The following is a 14,001-nucleotide window of genomic DNA, read 5'->3' on the forward strand; positions in this document are numbered from 1 at the left end:
CAATTTTGCTTTCTTGTTCTTATGTAGTATATGTATCTAGTACAATGTAAATTTTAATGTGGGATTTCATTTAAACGTGTCATTTAATGCGTATTATGATTAATATTTATTATTCATACACATATGAATGTATGTATATTTAAATGAATATAGAATTCATACCTCGTTGACAAATTAAATTTACAATATTGAAATAAGGGTGTCACGATCAGGTACACGCATCACGTTCGATCGTCGACGATCTTTCTATATATAAAATATATCGATACCAAACGATATTACATTTGTTAAAAGGCATATACGTATTACGTTCATACGCGTACACGTGCATACAGAAAAATTAAGAAAAAAATAGCAAAATAGAGCGAGGAAGAGAGAGAGAGAGAGAGAGATGAAAGTTCATTGTTTACGAGGAAGGATGTCTGTCCTAACAAACGGAGTTTTCGATGAGGTCTCGTATTTTTCTATTCCTGTTGCTTTCTTTTATTTTTTGATTTTGATTATTTAACTAATTAAATTATTAAAATTTTAATATATATATATATATATATATATATATATACATATATATATATATAATATTATCACACTGAAAGAAAAAGAGAATGTTTATACCATTTACTAGCTGACGTATACAAAGCAAATCTTATTACAATGTTTATATGTTTCTATATAAGCTGAAATATCTAAATACAACTTATGTTATTTACTTTCTGTCGAATATCGTATGAGATCAGTCTTTCGGCAACCACCGAGTTGGAAACTTGAAAGATCCCGTTTAAACATACGTTTGTAAATAGATAGATATGTATATATGTACATATGTACATAACTAGACACAATATACACACCCACACACTCATACACAAAGTATATAGTAGTCTTTCTCTTGGGTATTGCTTGAGATTTTATTATATTGTATAGACAGTAACGAGCAACCTTTGTTCTGCAATGAGCCAAAATTAAATATCTGATATTGTTATTTATAGAATTTATTATGAACTAAAAATGCTTATATTGATTAAAAAAGGAATTAATGCTTGATAGAAAAAGAAAAAATTACACATTATTGAAGGGTATTTGTTATTTTCGGCATCAATTTACAATGAAATGTTTTCTATAATTCCATTGATTTTTTATTAGCAATACTTTTAATGTGTACGCATAAATGTATGTATATATATTTTGTAATGGAACGCAATCTATTAGTTGTTTATTTTTAATTAGATATATGATTCTACTTCTCGTTAATAAACTTTACATTATTATATTGGAAGATACATTGGAAGATATTGAAATAAACTCTAATACAATCTTTTATTCGTTTGTCGTTAAAGTTACGAGTTTTGATAAATGATTTCGATACTTCCGTTAATAGTTAAAATGCGTTTCAACTGGCCGTAGATAACAAAGCTCTTCACAAATGCATCAACGTAAGATGTAATACCAGTGATTAAGAAATTCACTAATTAGAGTCGACTATTGTCATTTTTCGATGCAAAATGTAAGTTGTAATTGCATTGATACGTACATGAATACGTATATGATAATGTTTTTTTATAAACCCTGAGTTACTCATTTCTGATACAGATTCAGATATATACAGATATATATATGTATTATATATTATATATAATATGTATATATATATACAGAGAGAGAGAGAGTGAGAGAGAGAGGGTGAGAGAGAGAGAGAGAGAGAGAAAGAAAGGGTAAACGAATCGAGAATTTGAATGAAACAAAGAACGATATCGAGATTAAATTGAAAAGAAACTTTGTTAGCTCTTGACAAAAAGGCATTCGATAAGGAAGCATTAGCCGTCCAAAGTACAATTATATCAAAGACCTATTCAAATGAAAGACGATTACGTAGGTATCCTATTATGATACTTTATACTTCTTATTATTCATATAAAAGAAAAGAAGAAGAAAAAAAACAGTTAAGAAGATTAAGAAAGAAATTTCATGTTTATTTCCCAATATCTTCAATTATGATTGATTTATAAAGACAATAAGAATAATAATAACAATAATAATAACAACAATAATATGAAAAAGAAGAAGAAGAACAAAGTATCTTGGTATATTCAATTTTGCTTTCTTGTTCTTATGTGGTATATGTAGCTAGTACAATGTAAATTTTAATGTGGGATTTCAATTAAACGTCATTTAATGCGTATTATGATTAATATGCATTATTCATACACATATGAATGTATATATATTTAAATGAATATCGAATTTATACCTCGTTGACAAATTAAATTTACAATATTGAAATAAGGGTGTCACGATCAGGTACACGCATCACGTTCGATCGTCGACGATCTTTCTATATATAAAATATATCGATACCAAACGATATTACATTCGTTAAAATGCATATACGTATTACGTACTTACGCGTACACGTGCATACAGAAAAATTAAGAAAAAAATAGCAAAATAGAGCGAGGAAGAGACAGAGAGAGAGAGAGATAGATGAAAGTTCATTGTTTTCGAGGAAGGACGTCTGTCCTAACGAACGAAGTTTTCGATGAGGTCTCGTATTTTTCTATTCCTGTTGCTTTCTTTTCTTTTTTTGATTTTGATTAATTAATTAATTAAATTATAAAAATTTAAATATATATATATAATATTATTACCCTGAAAGAAAAAGAGAATGTTTATAGCATTTACTAGCGGGCGTATACAAAGCAAATCTTATTACAATGTTTATATGTTTCTTTATAAGCTGATGTATCTAAATACACCTTATCTTATTTACTTTTGGTCGAATATCGTATGATATCAGTCTTTCCGCAACCACCGAGGTGGAATGTTGGAAGATCCCATATAAACATACGTTTGTAAATAGATACATATGTATATATGTACATATGTACATAACTAGATACATAATATACACACCCACACACACATACACAAAGTATATAGTAGTCTTTCTCTTGGGTATTACTTGAGATTTTATTATATTGTATAGTCAGTAATGAGCAACCTTTGTTCTGCAATGAGCCAAAATTAAATATCTGATATTGTTATTTATAGAATTCATTATGAACTAAAAATGCTTATATTGATTAAAAAAGGAATTAATGCTTGATAGAAAAAGAAAAAATTACACATTATTGAAGGGTATTTGTTATTTTCGGCATCAATTTACAATGAAATGTTTTCTATAATTCCATTGATTTTTTATTAGCAATACTTTTAATGTGTACGCATAAATGTATGTATATATATTTTTGTAATGGAACGAAATCTATTAGTTGTTTATTTTTAATTAGATATATGATTCTATTTCTCGTTAATAAACTTTACATTATTATATTGGAAGATACATTGGAAGATATTGAAATAAACTCTAATACAATCTTTTAATCGTTTGTCGTTAAAGTTACGAGTTTTGATAAATGATTTCGATACTTCGGTTAATAGTTAAAATGCGTTTCAACTGGCCGTAGATAACAAAGCTCTTCACAAATGTATCAACGTAAGATGTAATACCAGTGATTAAGAAATTCACTAATTAGAGTCGACTATTGTCATTTTTCGATGCAAAATGTAAGTTGTAATTGCATTGATACGTACATGAATACGTATATGATAATGTTTTTTTATAAACCCTGAGTTACTCATTTCTGATACAGATTCAGATATATACAGATATATATATGTATTATATATTATATATAATATGTATATATATATACAGAGAGAGAGAGAGAGAGAGAGAAAGAAATGGTAAACGAATCGAGAATTTGAATGAAACAAAGAACGATATCGAGTTTAAATTGAAAAGAAACTTTGTTAGCTCTTGACAAAAAGGCATTCGATAAGGAAGCATTAGCCGTCCAAAGTACAATTATATCAAAGACCTATTTAAATGAAAGACGATTACATAGGTATCCTATTATGATACCTTATACTTCTTATTATTCATATAAAAGAAAAGAAGAAGAAAAAAAAACAGTTAAGAAGATTAAGAAAGAAATTTCATGTTTATTTCCCAATATCTTCAATTATGATTGATTTATAAAGACAATAAGAATAATAATAACAATAATAATAACAACAATAATATGAAGAAGAAGAAGAAGAACAAAGTATCTTGGTATATTCAATTTTGCTTTCTTGTTCTTATGTGGTATATGTAGCTAGTACAATGTAAATTTTAATGTGGGATTTTATTTAAACGTGTCATTTAATGCGTATTATGATTTATATGCATTATTCATACACATATCAATGTATGTGTATTTAAATGAATATAGAATTTATACCTCGTTGACAAATTAAATTTACAATATTGAAATGAGGGTGTCACGATCAGGTACACGCATCACGTTCGATCGTCGACGATCTTTCAATATATAAAATATATCGATACCAAACGATATTACATTTGTTAAAAGGCATATACGTATTACGTACATACGCGTACACGTGAATACAGAAAAATTGAGAAAAAAATAGCAAAATAGAGAGAGGAAGAGAGAGAGAGAGAGATGAAAGTTCATTGTTTACGAGGAAGGACGTCTGTCCTAACAAACGGAGTTTTCGATGAGGTCTCGTATTTTTCTATTCCTGTTGCTTTCTTTTATTTTTTGATTTTGATTATTTAACTAATTAAATTATAAAAATTTTAATATATATAAATATATATATATATATATATATATATAATATTATTACCCTGAAAGAAAAAGAGAATGTTTATAGCATTTACTAGCGGGCTTATACAAAGCAAATCTTATTACAATGTTTATATGTTTCTTTATAAGCTGATGTATCTAAATACACCTTATCTTATTTACTTTTGGTCGAATATCGTATGATATCAGTCTTTCCGCAACCACCGAGGTGGAATGTTGGAAGATCCCATATAAACATACGTTTGTAAATAGATACATATGTATATATGTACATATGTACATAACTAGATACATAATATACACACCCACACACACATACACAAAGTATATAGTAGTCTTTCTCTTGGGTATTACTTGAGATTTTATTATATTGTATAGACAGTAACGAGCAACCTTTGTGCTGCAAGGAGCCAAAATTACATGTCTGATATTGTTATTGATACAATTCATTATGAACTAAAAATGTTTAAATTGATTAGAAAAGAAATTAAAACTTGATAGAAAAAGAAAAAATTTTACATTATTGAAGGGTATTTGTTATTTTCTGCATCAATTTACAATGAAATGTTTTCTATAATTCCATTGATTTTCTACTAGCAATACTTTTAATGTGTACGCATAAGTGTATGTATATATATTTTTGTAATGGAACGAAATCTATTAGTTGTTTATTTTTAATTAGATATATGATTCTACTTCTGGTTAATAAACTTTACATTATTATATCGGAAGATACAATGGAAGATATCGAATTAAACTCTAATACAATGTTTTATTCGTTTGTCGTTAACGTTAAGACTTTTGATAAAAGATTTCAGTACTTCGGTTAATAGTTAAGATGCCTTTCAACTGGCCGTAGATAACAAAGCTCTTCACTAATGTATCAACGTAAGATGTAATACCACTGATTAAGAAATTCACTAATTATAGTCGACTATTGTCATTCTTCGATGCAAGATGTAAGTCGTATTTGCATTGATACGCAGATGAATACGTATATGATAATGTTTTTTTTATAAACCCTGAGTTACTCATTTCTGATACAGATTGAGATATATACAGATATATATATATATATATTATATATTATATATTATGTATATATAAATACAGAGAGAGAGAGAGAGAGTGAGAGAAAGAGGAAGGGTAAACGAATCGAGAATTTTGAATAAAACATAGAACGATATCGAGATCAAATTGAAAGGAAACTTTGTTAGCTTCTTGACAAAAAGGCACTCTATAAGGGAAACATCAGCCATCCAAAGTACAATTATATCAAAGACCTATTCAAAGGAAAAACGATTACATAGGTATCCTATTATGATACCTTATACTTCTTATTATTCATATAAAAGAAAAGAAGAAGAAAAAAAACAGTTAAGAAGATTAAGAAAGAAATTTCATGTTTTTTTCCCAATATCTTCAATTATGATTGATTTCTAAATACAATAAGGATAATAATAACAATAATAACAACAACAATAATATGAAGAAGAAGAAGAAGAAGAATAAAGTATCTTGGTATATTCAATTTTGCTTTCTTGTTCTTATGTAGTATATGTATCTAGTACAATGTAAATTTTAATGTGGGATTTCATTTAAACGTGTCATTTAATGCGTATTATGATTAATATTTATTATTCATACACATATGAATGTATGTATATTTAAATGAATATAGAATTCATACCTCGTTGACAAATTAAATTTACAATATTGAAATAAGGGTGTCACGATCAGGTACACGCATCACGTTCGATCGTCGACGATCTTTCTATATATAAAATATATCGATACCAAACGATATTACATTTGTTAAAAGGCATATACGTATTACGTTCATACGCGTACACGTGCATACAGAAAAATTAAGAAAAAAATAGCAAAATAGAGCGAGGAAGAGAGAGAGAGAGAGAGAGATGAAAGTTCATTGTTTACGAGGAAGGAGGTCTGTCCTAACAAACGGAGTTTTCGATGAGGTCTCGTATTTTTCTATTCCTGTTGCTTTCTTTTATTTTTTGATTTTGATTATTTAACTAATTAAATTATTAAAATTTTAATATATATATATATATATATATATATATATATACATATATATATATATATATATATATATATACATATATATATATATAATATTATCACACTGAAAGAAAAAGAGAATGTTTATACCATTTACTAGCTGACGTATACAAAGCAAATCTTATTACAATGTTTATATGTTTCTATATAAGCTGAAGTATCTAAATACACCTTATCTTATTTAATTTTGGTCGAATATCGTATGAGATCAGTCTTTCGGCAACCACTGAGTTGGAAACTTGAAAGATCCCGTATGAACATACGTTTGTAAATAGATAGATATGTATATATGTACATATGTACATAACTAGTCACAATATACACACCCACACACTCATACACAAAGTATATAGTAGTCTTTCTCTTGGGTATTGCTTGAGATTTTATTATATTGTATAGACAGTAACGAGCAACCTTTGTTCTGCAATGAGCCAAAATTAAATATCTGATATTGTTATTGATAGAATTCATTATGAACTAAAAATGCTTATATTGATTAAAAAAGGAATTAATGCTTGATAGAAAAAGAAAAAATTACACATTATTGAAGGGTATTTGTTATTTTCGGCATCAATTTACAATGAAATGTTTTCTATAATTCCATTGATTTTTTATTAGCAATACTTTTAATGTGTACGCATAAATGTATGTATATATATTTTTGTAATGGAACGAAATCTATTAGTTGTTTATTTTTAATTAGATATATGATTCTATTTCTCGTTAATAAACGTTACATTATTATATTGGAAGATACATTGGAAGATATTGAAATAAACTCTAATACAATCTTTTAATCGTTTGTCGTTAAAGTTACGAGTTTAGATAAATGATTTCGATACTTCGGTTAATAGTTAAAATGCGTTTCAACTGGCCGTAGATAACAAAGCTCTTCACAAATGTATCAACGTAAGATGTAATACCAGTGATTAAGAAATTCACTAATTAGAGTCGACTATTGTCATTTTTCGATGCAAAATGTAAGTTGTAATTGCATTGATACGTACATGAATACGTATATGATAATGTTTTTTTATAAACCCTGAGTTACTCATTTCTGATACAGATTCAGATATATACAGATATATATATGTATTATATATTATATATAATATGTATATATATATACAGAGAGAGAGAGAGAGAGAGAGAGAGAAAGAAATGGTAAACGAATCGAGAATTTGAATGAAACAAAGAACGATATCGAGATTAAATTGAAAAGAAACTTTGTTAGCTCTTGACAAAAAGGCATTCGATAAGGAAGCATTAGCCGTCCAAAGTACAATTATATCAAAGACCTATTCAAATGAAAGACGATTACATAGGTATCCTATTATGATACCTTATACTTCTTATTATTCATATAAAAGAAAAGAAGAAGAAAAAAAACAGTTAAGAAGATTAAGAAAGAAATTTCATGTTTATTTCCCAATATCTTCAATTATGATTGATTTATAAAGACAATAAGAATAATAATAACAATAATAATAACAACAATAATATGAAGAAGAAGAAGAAGAACAAAGTATCTTGGTATATTCAATTTTGCTTTCTTGTTCTTATGTGGTATATGTAGCTAGTACAATGTAAATTTTAATGTGGGATTTTATTTAAACGTGTCATTTAATGCGTATTATGATTTATATGCATTATTCATACACATATCAATGTATGTGTATTTAAATGAATATAGAATTTATACCTCGTTGACAAATTAAATTTACAATATTGAAATAAGGGTGTCACGATCAGGTACACGCATCACGTTCGATCGTCGACGATCTTTCAATATATAAAATATATCGATACCAAACGATATTACATTTGTTAAAAGGCATATACGTATTACGTACATACGCGTACACGTGAATACAGAAAAATTGAGAAAAAAATAGCAAAATAGAGCGAGGAAGAGAGAGAGAGAGAGATGAAAGTTCATTGTTTACGAGGAAGGACGTCTGTCCTAACAAACGGAGTTTTCGATGAGGTCTCGTATTTTTCTATTCCTGTTGCTTTCTTTTATTTTTTGATTTTGATTATTTAACTAATTAAATTATAAAAATTTTAATATATATATATATATATATATATATATATATATATATATATATAATATTATTACCCTGAAAGAAAAAGAGAATGTTTATAGCATTTACTAGCGGGCGTATACAAAGCAAATCTTATTACAATGTTTATATGTTTCTTTATAAGCTGATGTATCTAAATACACCTTATCTTATTTACTTTTGGTCGAATATCGTATGATATCAGTCTTTCCGCAACCACCGAGGTGGAATGTTGGAAGATCCCATATAAACATACTTTTGTAAATAGATACATATGTATATATGTACATATGTACATAACTAGATACATAATATACACACCCACACACACATACACAAAGTATATAGTAGTCTTTCTCTTGGGTATTACTTGAGATTTTATTATATTGTATAGACAGTAACGAGCAACCTTTGTGCTGCAAGGAGCCAAAATTACATGTCTGATATTGTTATTGATACAATTCGTTATGAACTAAAAATGTTTAAATTGATTAGAAAAGAAATTAAAACTTGATAGAAAAAGAAAAAATTTTACATTATTGAAGGGTATTTGTTATTTTCTGCATCAATTTACAATGAAATGTTTTCTATAATTCCATTGATTTTCTACTAGCAATACTTTTAATGTGTACGCATAAGTGTATGTATATATATTTTTGTAATGGAACGAAATCTATTAGTTGTTTATTTTTAATTAGATATATGATTCTACTTCTGGTTAATAAACTTTACATTATTATATCGGAAGATACAATGGAAGATATCGAATTAAACTCTAATACAATGTTTTATTCGTTTGTCGTTAACGTTAAGACTTTTGATAAAAGATTTCAGTACTTCGGTTAATAGTTAAGATGCCTTTCAACTGTCCGTAGATAACAAAGCTCTTCACTAATGTATCAACGTAAGATGTAATACCACTGATTAAGAAATTCACTAATTATAGTCGACTATTGTCATTCTTCGATGCAAGATGTAAGTCGTATTTGCATTGATACGCAGATGAATACGTATATGATAATGTTTTTTTTATAAACCCTGAGTTACTCATTTCTGATACAGATTGAGATATATACAGATATATATATATATATATTATATATTATATATTATGTATATATAAATACAGAGAGAGAGAGAGAGAGTGAGAGAAAGAGGAAGGGTAAACGAATCGAGAATTTTGAATAAAACATAGAACGATATCGAGATCAAATTGAAAGGAAACTTTGTTAGCTTCTTGACAAAAAGGCACTCTATAAGGGAAACATCAGCCATCCAAAGTACAATTATATCAAAGACCTATTCAAAGGAAAAACGATTACATAGGTATCCTATTATGATACCTTATACTTCTTATTATTCATATAAAAGAAAAGAAGAAGAAAAAAAACAGTTAAGAAGATTAAGAAAGAAATTTCATGTTTTTTTCCCAATATCTTCAATTATGATTGATTTCTAAATACAATAAGGATAATAATAACAATAATAACAACAACAATAATATGAAGAAGAAGAAGAAGAAGAATAAAGTATCTTGGTATATTCAATTTTGCTTTCTTGTTCTTATGTAGTATATGTATCTAGTACAATGTAAATTTTAATGTGGGATTTCATTTAAACGTGTCATTTAATGCGTATTATGATTAATATTTATTATTCATACACATATGAATGTATGTATATTTAAATGAATATAGAATTCATACCTCGTTGACAAATTAAATTTACAATATTGAAATAAGGGTGTCACGATCAGGTACACGCATCACGTTCGATCGTCGACGATCTTTCTATATATAAAATATATCGATACCAAACGATATTACATTTGTTAAAAGGCATATACGTATTACGTTCATACGCGTACACGTGCATACAGAAAAATTAAGAAAAAAATAGCAAAATAGAGCGAGGAAGAGAGAGAGAGAGAGAGAGATGAAAGTTCATTGTTTACGAGGAAGGATGTCTGTCCTAACAAACGGAGTTTTCGATGAGGTCTCGTATTTTTCTATTCCTGTTGCTTTCTTTTATTTTTTGATTTTGATTATTTAACTAATTAAATTATTAAAATTTTAATATATATATATATATATATATATATATATATATATATATATACATATATATATATATATAATATTATCACACTGAAAGAAAAAGAGAATGTTTATACCATTTACTAGCTGACGTATACAAAGCAAATCTTATTACAATGTTTATATGTTTCTATATAAGCTGAAATATCTAAATACAACTTATGTTATTTACTTTCTGTCGAATATCGTATGAGATCAGTCTTTCGGCAACCACCGAGTTGGAAACTTGAAAGATCCCGTTTAAACATACGTTTGTAAATAGATAGATATGTATATATGTACATATGTACATAACTAGACACAATATACACACCCACACACTCATACACAAAGTATATAGTAGTCTTTCTCTTGGGTATTGCTTGAGATTTTATTATATTGTATAGACAGTAACGAGCAACCTTTGTTCTGCAATGAGCCAAAATTAAATATCTGATATTGTTATTTATAGAATTCATTATGAACTAAAAATGCTTATATTGATTAAAAAAGGAATTAATGCTTGATAGAAAAAGAAAAAATTACACATTATTGAAGGGTATTTGTTATTTTCGGCATCAATTTACAATGAAATGTTTTCTATAATTCCATTGATTTTTTATTAGCAATACTTTTAATGTGTACGCATAAATGTATGTATATATATTTTTGTAATGGAACGCAATCTATTAGTTGTTTATTTTTAATTAGATATATGATTCTACTTCTCGTTAATAAACTTTACATTATTATATTGGAAGATACATTGGAAGATATGGAAATAAACTCTAATACAATCTTTTATTCGTTTGTCGTTAAAGTTACGAGTTTTGATAAATGATTTCGATACTTCGGTTAATAGTTAAAATGCGTTTCAACTGGCCGTAGATAACAAAGCTCTTCACAAATGTATCAACGTAAGATGTAATACCAGTGATTAAGAAATTCACTAATTAGAGTCGACTATTGTCATTTTTCGATGCAAAATGTAAGTTGTAATTGCATTGATACGTACATGAATACGTATATGATAATGTTTTTTTATAAACCCTGAGTTACTCATTTCTGATACAGATTCAGATATATACAGATATATATATGTATTATATATTATATATAATATGTATATATATATATACAGAGAGAGAGAGAGAGAGAGAGAGAGAGAGAGAGAAAGAAAGGGTAAACGAATCGAGAATTGAATGAAACAAAGAACGATATCGAGATTAAATTGAAAAGAAACTTTGTTAGCTCTTGACAAAAAGGCATTCGATAAGGAAGCATTAGCCGTCCAAAGTACAATTATATCAAAAACCCATTCAAATTAAAGACGATTACATATGTATCCGATTATGATACCATATATTTCTTATTATTCCTATAAAAGAAAAGAAAAAGAAAAAAAAACAGTCAAGAAAAATAAGAAAGAAATCTCATCTTTATTTCCCAATATCTTCAATTATGATAGATTTCTAAATACTATAAGGATAATAATAACAATAATAACAACAACAATAATATGAAGAAGAAGAAGAAGAAGAATAAAGTATCTTTGTATATTCAATTTTGCTTTCTTGTTCTTATGTAGTATATGTATCTAGTACAATGTAAATTTTAATGTGGGATTTCATTTAAACGTGTCATTTAATGCGTATTATGATTAATATGTATTATTCATACACATATGAATGTATGTATATTTAAATGAATGTCGAATTTATACCTCGTTGACAAATTAAATTTACAATATTGAAATAAGGGTGTCACGATCAGGTACACGTATCACGTTCGATCCTCGACGATCTTTCTGTATATAAAATATATCGATACCAAACGATATTACATTCGTTAAAATGCATATACGTATTACGTACGTACGCGTACACGTGCATACAGAAAAATTAAGAAAAAAATAGCAAAATAGAGCAAGGAAGAGACAGAGAGAGAGAGAGATAGATGAAAGTTCATTGTTTTCGAGGAAGGACGTCTGTCCTAACGAACGAAGTTTACGATGAGGTCTCGTATTTTTCTATTCCTGTTGCTTTCTTTTATTTTTTGATTTTGATTATTTAACTAATTAAATTATAAAAATTTTAATATATATATATATATATATATATATATATATATGTAATATTATTACCCTGAAAGAAAAAGAGAATGTTTATAGCATTTACTAGCGGGCGTATACAAAGCAAATCTTATTACAATGTTTATATGTTTCTATATAAGCTGAAGTATCTAAATACACCTTATCTTATTTAATTTTGCTCGAATATCGTATGAGATCAGTCTTTCGGCAACCACCGAGCTGGAAAATTGGAAATAAACTCTAATACAATCTTTTATTCGTTTGTCGTTAACGTTACGACTTTTGATAAAAGATTTCAATACTTCGGATAATAGTTAAAATGCCTTTCAACTGGCCGTAGATAACAAAGCTCTTAACAAATGTATCAACGTAAGATGTAATACCACTGACTAAGAAATTCATTAATTATAGTCGACTATTGTCATTTTTCGATGCAAGGTGTAAGTCGTATTTGCATTGATACGGGGATAAATACGTATATGATAATGTTTTTTTATAAACCCTGAGTTACTCATTTCTGATACAGATTCAGATATATACATATAAAATAATATATATATATATATATATATATATATATATATATATATATATATATATACATATATAAATGTATATACAGAGAGTAAGAGTGTGAGAGAGAGAGAAAGAAAAAGGATAAAGGAATCGAGAATTTGAATAGAACAAAGAACGATATCGAGATTAAATTGAAAAGAAACTTTGTTAGATCTTGACAAAGAGGCACTGGATTAGGAAAGATCAGCCATCCAAAGTACAATTATATCAAAGACCCATTCAAATGAAAGACGATTACATATGTATCCGATTATGATACCTTATTCTTCTTATTATTCATATAAAAGAAAAGAAGAAGAAAAAAAACAGTTAAGAAGATTAAGAAAGAAATCTCATCTTTATTTCCCAATATCTTCAATTATGATTGATTTCAAAAGACAATAAGAATAATAATAACAATAATAAGAACAACAATCACAACAATAATATGAAAAAGAAGAAGAAGAATAAAG

General features: G+C 27.1%; 1 long non-coding RNA gene across 1 annotated transcript in view; it reads left to right on the plus strand.

Annotated features, from left to right (window-relative positions):
• Nucleotides 1-14,001, plus strand: part of LOC127064188 (uncharacterized) — a 44,369-nt gene that overhangs the window by 9,405 nt on the left and 20,963 nt on the right. The window contains exons 3-4 of the long non-coding RNA XR_007781610.1: nt 4,334-4,568; nt 10,802-12,427. This is a non-coding gene — a long non-coding RNA (uncharacterized LOC127064188). The remainder of the gene's footprint in view (nt 1-4,333; nt 4,569-10,801; nt 12,428-14,001) is intronic.

The sequence above is a fragment of the Vespula vulgaris genome, chromosome 5 (genome assembly GCF_905475345.1).
Source record: "Vespula vulgaris chromosome 5, iyVesVulg1.1, whole genome shotgun sequence".
NCBI classification, from domain to species: Eukaryota; Metazoa; Arthropoda; class Insecta; order Hymenoptera; family Vespidae; genus Vespula; species Vespula vulgaris.